Source organism: Adiantum capillus-veneris, chromosome 16 (assembly GCF_014529385.1).
Source record: "Adiantum capillus-veneris isolate H3 chromosome 16, ASM1452938v2, whole genome shotgun sequence".
Lineage (NCBI taxonomy): Eukaryota > Viridiplantae > Streptophyta > Polypodiopsida > Polypodiales > Pteridaceae > Adiantum > Adiantum capillus-veneris.
The window spans coordinates 43,889,510-43,898,154 of record NC_140946.1 but is presented as its reverse complement, the minus strand read 5'-3'; positions in this window follow the sequence as shown (position 1 = coordinate 43,898,154).

The window sequence follows — 8,645 nt, the reverse complement described above, 5'->3', positions numbered from 1 at the left end:
TTTTTTATCTCGTTGTTTCCCTTAAGGCCTCTTTACCTTTGCAATTGTTCCTCTTATTTCAATAATTTGGTTTCCAATGCCGCTTTTTCTTTTTCTCTTTTGGCTTTCATCTTGTCTCGTTTTGCCTTCCAAGATTTCCTAGGGGTTTGGGCAGACAAATTTTCTATCTCTGTTTGGCTGGCTGGGATGTTCCTTGCTACCTCATGTGCCTTTCTCTAGTGGCCGCGTTTATCGGAATGTTCGGTTTTGTTTCTGATCCACTTGATCTTGGCACAATCCCCATTTTGTTCATAGTTGCTTTTCCTTTGTTGTCAGGTTTTTTGGATAGTGTGGAATGAGATGGTCAATGGTACATCCATCACAGAATCCAAAAAGTTTTACCCGTTCTCCTTTGTTTGGACAAACTCTCGCCCAATGATCACCGCCACATTCATAGCATGGTCCTACAGGTGGTGGAGAAGCTTGTGGAGCCCCCATCGGTTGTCCTACTCTAGGAGGATATCCCTAGGTTTGTAGCCCTGATTTGCCATGAACATAAGCATATTCTCATCGACCAAGTAATGGTTTTTAGTTGGTTGTGCTATGTATGAGGGCTTGGGAATCTCTTCAGGAATTATCCATGTATTGTGTCCCTCTGGATGCATTCCCATCAAATCTCCTCTCATAAGTATTGTTTGAATCTTCCCAACATGAGACTACTTGGACCATACTCTGATCAGTAGGTAGTTCTATGGGTTGAGAAATCCTTACCATAGCCCTATTTTCCTGGGGTAAGGGAGGTTGATGTCCCAACACAGGTTGAGGTTTTTCCTACGATAAGATTGCATTATTTGGCCCTACTTGGTACCTTGGAGGAGGCGGAAATTGTTGCCCTCTGTGTGGTCCGTATTATCTCTCTCTGACATAGTTCCGATTATAGAAACATTTGTGAGTTTCATGGTTTGTTCATTTTTGTTCGGTAGCACATCACTTCAATACTCGCTGTGTGTTTACTCCTGGCCTTTGTTGAAGGTTGCACCACTAGGTTGGATATCTCCTCCACATGTGTCACATTTTTGGGTGGGCAGTTGTCGTGTGTTTGGGTTCGTCCTGTTTCCTTGGTTTATCCTTTTGATCACTTCCTCGATCATTTGATCAACGCTGGCACATATGGGTTTTGCCCTCCCAATTTTGTCATGGACTCACTAGTGGTTGAAGAGGTTCTACTTGTCCCTTGATCTGTGTCTTCAGTCACCTCCCCATATGCCTTGCAGTTATCTACCAGATACAACGCCTCTTTTGTGACTTGCTCAAAAGTTACACATGCCTTCAAGTGCAAGTCCTTTTTTAGCATGTCATTTTGCAATCCTTCTATGACAAGGACTGACAATCTTTCATCCTGAGGTAGTTCTCAAGCAGGGCATATTTCTATGTACTGCTTGAAACGAAGCGATGCTTCCTTCACTTTCTCTTTCTCCTTTTGCCTAAATGCATAGATCTGGGAGACAGTGTTATGCTTGATCCCCCTCTTTGAGAATTCCTCAGTGAATTCTTGGAGAAGTTGCTTGGTACTTGGGAATTCCAAGCTGTTTAGTGGCTGGAACCAAGTCAAAGCAGTCCCTTCTAATGTCAACCCAAAACCTTCATATTGCGTATGGAAATCAGTTACCTGTTCCGCTCTCAATACTTATTTGAAGATCGAAACATGGGCATATGGATCTCGTGATCCATTATACTTTTTGGTACGCATTTTGCCACCTCAGATGGTCGCATACGTCTGGCCTCTACAATCATTCTAACAGCACCTGGTCCGACCCGGGGTGGCTTCTCTAGGTTCATAATCTCCTCTTGGTACTACCAGTGGTATCCTATCTGCTATACGTTCATCAAGTCGATCTCGTGTAATAGTCGGAGGGATTCTAGTGGTGTAAGTGACATCAGGAACAGTGCTCCCCCTATGTGTGTTCATGGAAGTCCTAGACACCGTTGATCCTAAGGGCCCTGTGTTTGGGATTCGTTCATGTCCAAAAGACTCCTCCATTCTGGTTCTCACTGGGCTCACATGTACAGTCTCAGGTTTTGTGTGAGTAGTTGTGTTTTTTACCTCTTCCAGATTTACATAGTATTGGTGTAGTGGTCCTCCAAAAGATGTATATCTCTCCAATTCCTTACGATCCATTGGAGAGTACTTTCGGCCATACTTGTCTATTATGACCACCTGAATACTTCTCCCCTCTGTGTACGTGTAAACATACAGGTTTTTACGATCAGTCAATTCCTTGATCCGGGGCTCGTCATCTATAATAGAGTGTTTGTTCTCCATTATTGAACTTATATAGCCCCACATACGTGTTGTTTGTATTAAGGCACTTTGTCTCATTGATGTGTCTGAGTACTGCATTTTGTTTCTCCATTTTGGGTGGTTCATTGGCTAGCTCATTATCTACCTTGTCCTTGGTGCTAGTCATTCCCCATTTATCCACAATAAAATGGTTATGAACCACTAGGTACATTATTCCCTCTCGATCAAAATATCTATCCCCATCATAATCAACATCTACAAGGTCTTTGAACTTGCTCGGCTTATTTTCCAACTTAACACAGTAGTGGTGCATTCCACCCTTGTAGATTTTGGCCTTAACCACATTTTCATATTGAAACTTCAAATACAACAATTTTACATCAGATGTAGGCTAAGAAGGACCTACACCCTTAGGGTTCGACTTGTTAGAATCTTCAGTCATGAGGCTGTATGATCTCTCTAATGAAGTATCAGAGAAGCTCTCCTCTAAAATGGGTTTTAAAGGTGGTAATGATCTCTGATTCACACTTTCTTCCATCAAGTGATTGCTCCCTTGGTCAAAGATGTTGGGATTCCTATTCTGGTACAAGTTTCCTGATTGCAAATTTATGAAGAATTGGTAATACAAAATCCAAACCGAGTAACCTCATTAAACGGTTTGAATCTCCCGTTTGATCTTGCTTGCTGGGTAGTATCCTCTAATACCTGCAACCTGTCAAAAATTTTCTTGATAGATGTGAGCTTACAACTGTTCTTATTAGTTCTCGCTTTTAATCGATAAAATTTAACTAGGTTTTTCAATAGCACACAATTCCTCACACAACCTCAACAATTTAGGTCCACTTTCAATTTTGAAAGAACCACCAGGATACTGTGGACTAGCTCTTTGTGTGGTAAAATTCTGTTTTTGTTTTGACTCAGAGGTACATAGATCGCAATCCATGTTGGAAAGCCAAATGAACTTTTGTGGATACCATCAGGTTCAACATGATTATGAGGTCTTATGGTATCAAATTTTTTAGAAATGAACCTCTGAATTGGAAGCTAGGTTAATTCTGTCACTTTGTCTGAGCTCCTGCCAGTTTTGTGATGTTGGGATGGTTTTTTGCATCCAAATTCAATTTTGAAAGGACCACTAGACTCTCTGTGATGCCCTCTAGCTATGGTGCCAGTTTGATGTCAAAATGTGTCAAGGGAACATGGATCGTGATCCATGTTCCTTAGTGTTAGTATGCGCTGAAACTTGGCCCATAGCTAGTCCTTGGCCTAGTGATACTGGCTATATGGTTTTTGAATGTTTTGGAGTTTCTTAGGTCAGCCAAAAGTCAGTTTTAAGGTTTGTTTCAGTGGTTTCCCCCTTGATATGATTTTTGCCCTCTTTTTGCCCTCCTTTTGAACTTTTTTCATAAGCGTCCCTTGGGAGAAAGTGCTTCAATTGTTATCACTGTTCTATTTCCCCATTATCAGCTTAACATTCCAAAAAGGTATATGGATCGCGATCCATGTTTGGCAAGATTTTGGACTGATACTTTGTGAGTTGGTGACACAAGGTCTGGTGATGCTATTCCCCCAATCTTTTTGGATTTGATCAAATTTTTCCAAGTCAAAAGCAAGAATTTGTGTCCGTTTTGCGGTTTTTTTGCAAACAACTCCTTTTTTGGTATTTTGATTAGTTTTTTTCACTTTTTTTCTGTGGCTCCTTTTGGAAAAGTTGTTCAACTAGTAATCAGGAGTACACTGGGAAAATCTTACTATCAAATGTCTATAAGGAACATGGATCACGATCCATGTTGGGAAGCATCTGGACATGAATTTTGGTTATGTTGGTTCCCTGCTTCTAGTTGATCCCAATTCTCATCCCTTTTTGAATTTGGGTAAGTAAAAGTTCAGTTTTTCATTGTTTTTCTCAATTTCCAAGGTTTCTTAATCTTTTGATTTTAGTGATCTTTTAGCACTCTATTTTTGACCAAACTCAAGGTTCTTATGCCTGAGAGCCTGTTCTAAGCAAAGGAAATGGTTTTAGCACATTTTGCCAAAAAGGTACATGGATCGCGATCCATGTTGGACAGGCAAATTGTTTTTAGCAAGTGTTTTTATCCCCTTTTTGAAGGTTTTGCTGGGTTTGGTTCAGTTTTGAAGCTCTGACCATCACTTCTTCAACTTTTCAGAGTTATGGTCTTCAACACCAAAATAAGGTTTCTGATAGTTTTTTCCTCGATCTTTTTGGCCCCAAATGATGGTGTAATTTGTTTCCTAACCTACTCCTATAAACTAAAATAAATTTGCAAACATAAATGAACTTAACAGTACAAAGACGACAACGAAGTGTGTGGTGGAACAGTCCTTTCCAAGCATGGAAAAATCAAAGAACGAAATACTATCTTGTACTTCACTCACAACTTTCTTTGCCCTTAAGGAGTAGCATTGGCTAGTTTCGGACTCCGGTCTCTACCAAGCACTAAACCTACGTCTAGCTGCTTCACTGTGAAATGGTTGTCAAAAGATTTGAAGGGAGATTTTTTTGCACATTGAGTCACTCACCACCTAAGGATCGGTTTCCCTCGCAGCGGTGCCAATGTTAGCGGGTTGCCCTGACGGACGTCTACAACATAGCTCGTTTGTACTAAGATAATGTCAATATGCAAGGAAGCGACTCGGGATGGGATACGAAGACTTAATGAGAGTGTTGATCTCACCAAAGTGAACTCAGAGGGCTACTCATTCTACGACAAAAGCAAATCACACTTCCTAGTCAGAAAATCAGTATGCATCCAATCTCATCGCTCTAGGTCATCACGCCTTTTCGGCATCCAAATTAATTCGAAATGCAACAAAACTTAAGGAGAGGTATCACAACACCTAAGGGCACAATCTTACCAAGTTCTGTCACCATATGTGAAGGTACATAAATCACGATCCATCACAAAAAATGTGCAGAAAACTGAAACAAAACTACTCGGAAGGGTCCCCTTAAGCATAGAAACACTTATCCATGGTCAAAACATCAAAAACCAACCATTTTAACCTCCAAATCAATACATTTAGCTCACAAGCAAAGTGTCGTGAACCACAATAGAATTGAAAATGACTACACTTAGATTGTAGAGCAAGAGACAAGGAACGCAATGTGCTATCCGGAAATAAATTTTGATTACCAGTCCAGAAGAAAAGAGGATTACAATTTATAGCAGCAAGAAGCTCTCACAGTGAATGTTTTCAAAATCTCCCAAGCTAATGATATCTCTTTAGTATAAACTAAGGGTTTTGACTTAAAGGTTAAGGGAGCTTTCCCACGGCCATCTGGCCACTTACAAGGGTGTAGACTCAGAGAGGTTGAGAGGTGTTGGGGTTAAGGCCTATGTGCCTTGACTGGTCGCCCAGGTCATGGGTGCCCGCCCACTGTTACCCTATACTTATAGTGAGTATACTGTATAGGGGGAGTTGCCACTTCACAGTCTCCCCACCCACATCGTGGGTGTGTCTCCTTCTCTCTCTCACTCTCCGTCTGTGGTGCTCCCCGATCCCCTTCAATTGGTATCAGAGCTATGGTGACCGCGGAGAGCACGACAGCTTTGAGAGCTTCGAGGTGATAGCTCGCTCGCTCTCGACGGTAGAGAGATTAAGAAAGCTTGGAATCTTTGTAAGAATGCAATGGGAGCTTGTGAGCTCAGTTGAGAGTGATGTATGCTCTTGTGGAAGCTCAGAAAGGAGTGTGGAAGACTGTGTGTAAGTGAAGGTGCTGCCCTAAAACTATATGCGCAGTAGCACTGTTTTTAGATTCGTTTTTCTCCTTCTTCAGACGTGGTCTACAACTTTGCAAAAGAAACTTATTGCAAATTCCTCACCGTTTTGCTGATATTCAGCTCAGACTGACTGTATACAGAAATTCCAGATTTTCTGTTGTCGCATTGTGTGCGAGTTTGATGCACTTTTGGAAGCACGGTAGATGCTTGAAGTTGAGAGCATAAATTCTGAGCTGAAGATGCAATTGTAGCTTGTGTTAAGCTTGTGGTTTGAGGGTTTTTTGGTAGACTTGGGCAACGAAGTACGGAGGCGTTTACACACCACCGAGGCGGTCTCTTGAGAGACGCAGTTTTTGGAGCACACAGGTGGAGCTTCTTTCACTGGTTTTCACAGGATACTTTGGCAGTGATTTTGTGCTTGGATTCATGGTCTTTGTGGATGGTTTGCATATGGTTATGGTGCATGGTTGATGCCCATTATACATGCATTTTGGCGAGCACTTTCAAGTGCCGGTGAGCTCTCTTGAGAGCATTGTTTTCTCATTGATCAAGTTTTCGGATTGCAAATCTTTTGGCGCTTGCTTATGCGCGGTCACTCTGTTGATGTACGTTGAGTGCGGATTGTCATTGTATGTGAAAATGTGGAGCCATTTTGGCATTTCTACTCATTGGCATTGAGTAGTGTTATGGTTTATGGTAGAGATTGTACTTGAGTTTTTGCTCAGTTTTCAGGGGAAATTCTGTCGGATTTTTCCCAGATTCTTGCCATAGTTTGTGATCGAGTGTTTACTCTCACTTTGACAGGTTTTGTCAGTTTGGACACAATTTTGTGTTTTTGTATCCACTCTCGCAAGAGTGAGGAGTTGTGTATCTTTCTTTGCTTGAGACAGTGGTTTGCTCTCAGGTGGGAGAGTCTTGTGATCTCGAGCATTGTTTGCCATAGTTTTGCAGAGCTTATGCATGTATGTTGAGTGTAGTTTCATGCACATTGATTGCTCATTGTATTGAGCTTGCAGGACAATGGTTATTTTGTGTTGATAGCCATTGTGCGTCAAAACTCTGGCGAAATTTTCCCAGGAGTTTTATGTGTATCATTTATGCAATCTAGGTAGAGATTGCGGGTTGTACTCAGCATTTGCGTGCGGTGTTCTCTGCAGGTGGGAGATTTGTGTGTGTGTATGCATCAATACCGCACAGTGTGGGCTTGGTGATTAGCTCACAGATTGCAGTGTGATACTAGAGCAAGCGAGGCTTGTATTGACATTGCAGGAGCTCTTGTGTGTGTGTATGCATCGATACCGCATAGTGTGGGCTTGGTGATTAGCTCACAGATTGCAGTGTGATACTAGAGCAGGCGAGGCTTGTATTGACATTGCGGGAGCTCTATTTTGGAGTGTGTTTCACAGGTTTTACATTGTGTTTCTGGCCATATTGGTAGACAGTTTCCAGGTGTTGTTGGTGAGGTGGTTTTGCTTTCTAGTTTGCTACATTGTACTCATGGCATAGACAGGTGATCGCTCAGATTATGATCTCTCCGAAATGTGCATGTTTGATGGGTCAGACTTTGCAGCGTGGAGAGAGTGTATGCTTGATGCATTGACACAGCGAGGGTTGCATCGACCATTGAGTGGTGATGCAGGTAGACCTTCAAACATGTTTGACGATCAGTGGCAGGAGCTAGAGGAGATGGCACTATCTACACTCTCTTTGCACCTTGCGGAATTTGTATATGCTCTTGTTATGTATGAGACTACTTTGAGAGCACTTTGGCGCAGATTACATGATATGTATGATAGATTTGAGTCATCAAGGACTCGTGTGAGACATGTACATTCACAAGTACGCCGATAGGTGATATGTTGGTATTGTGGTCATTCTGGACACGTTAGACGGCGCTGTTTTCGTCGTATGCGACATCATAGGAGACATGGCAGTCTCAAAGATGTATGTAGTGATGCCATGGACTCAGTTGCTTTGACAGTTGAGGCAGATGTAGTGTCGGAGTATACTAGTGACGGGGATGTCACTTTTACCTCGAGCTATGCACGAGATGCTATACATGTGGATAGTGCACTCCCTTCGTAGTGGTTGCTAGACGCAGATGCTATGTTTCATGTCACGCCGCATCGTGAATGGTTTTGTAGCTATTCTAGCGGGATGCTTGGCAGTGTACGTTTGACCGATGGATCGGTGCATGCGATAGCAGGTGCAGGAGATGTGAGACTGTCATTACCGAGTGGTGCATCTTACTTGTTACGACATGTGCACTATGTACCAGATTTGACAGTGAGTTTGATCTTGATTGGTCAGCTTAGAGATTGTGGATGTCAGATTTTGCTACGAGAGCAAGATTTTGTGATGCATTTGGGTTCGCTAGTGATTGCGAGAGGTGCCAGGAGTGGTACAGGTTACCCATTGCATGTGGATCACAAGAGAGACGGTGTTGTGTCTGTGATCTTGCAGCCAGGTAGAGAGCGAGAGAGCAGGAGAGTATCTTTTGCTTGTGGGTTGCAAGATTCTTTGCATGGAGTGCAGAGCAGTGACCTTGTTGTGCAGGTTGCATCTACGGATGCACAGGTAGAGCGGGACAGCTCTAGTGAGTCACAACAAGATGAGTCATC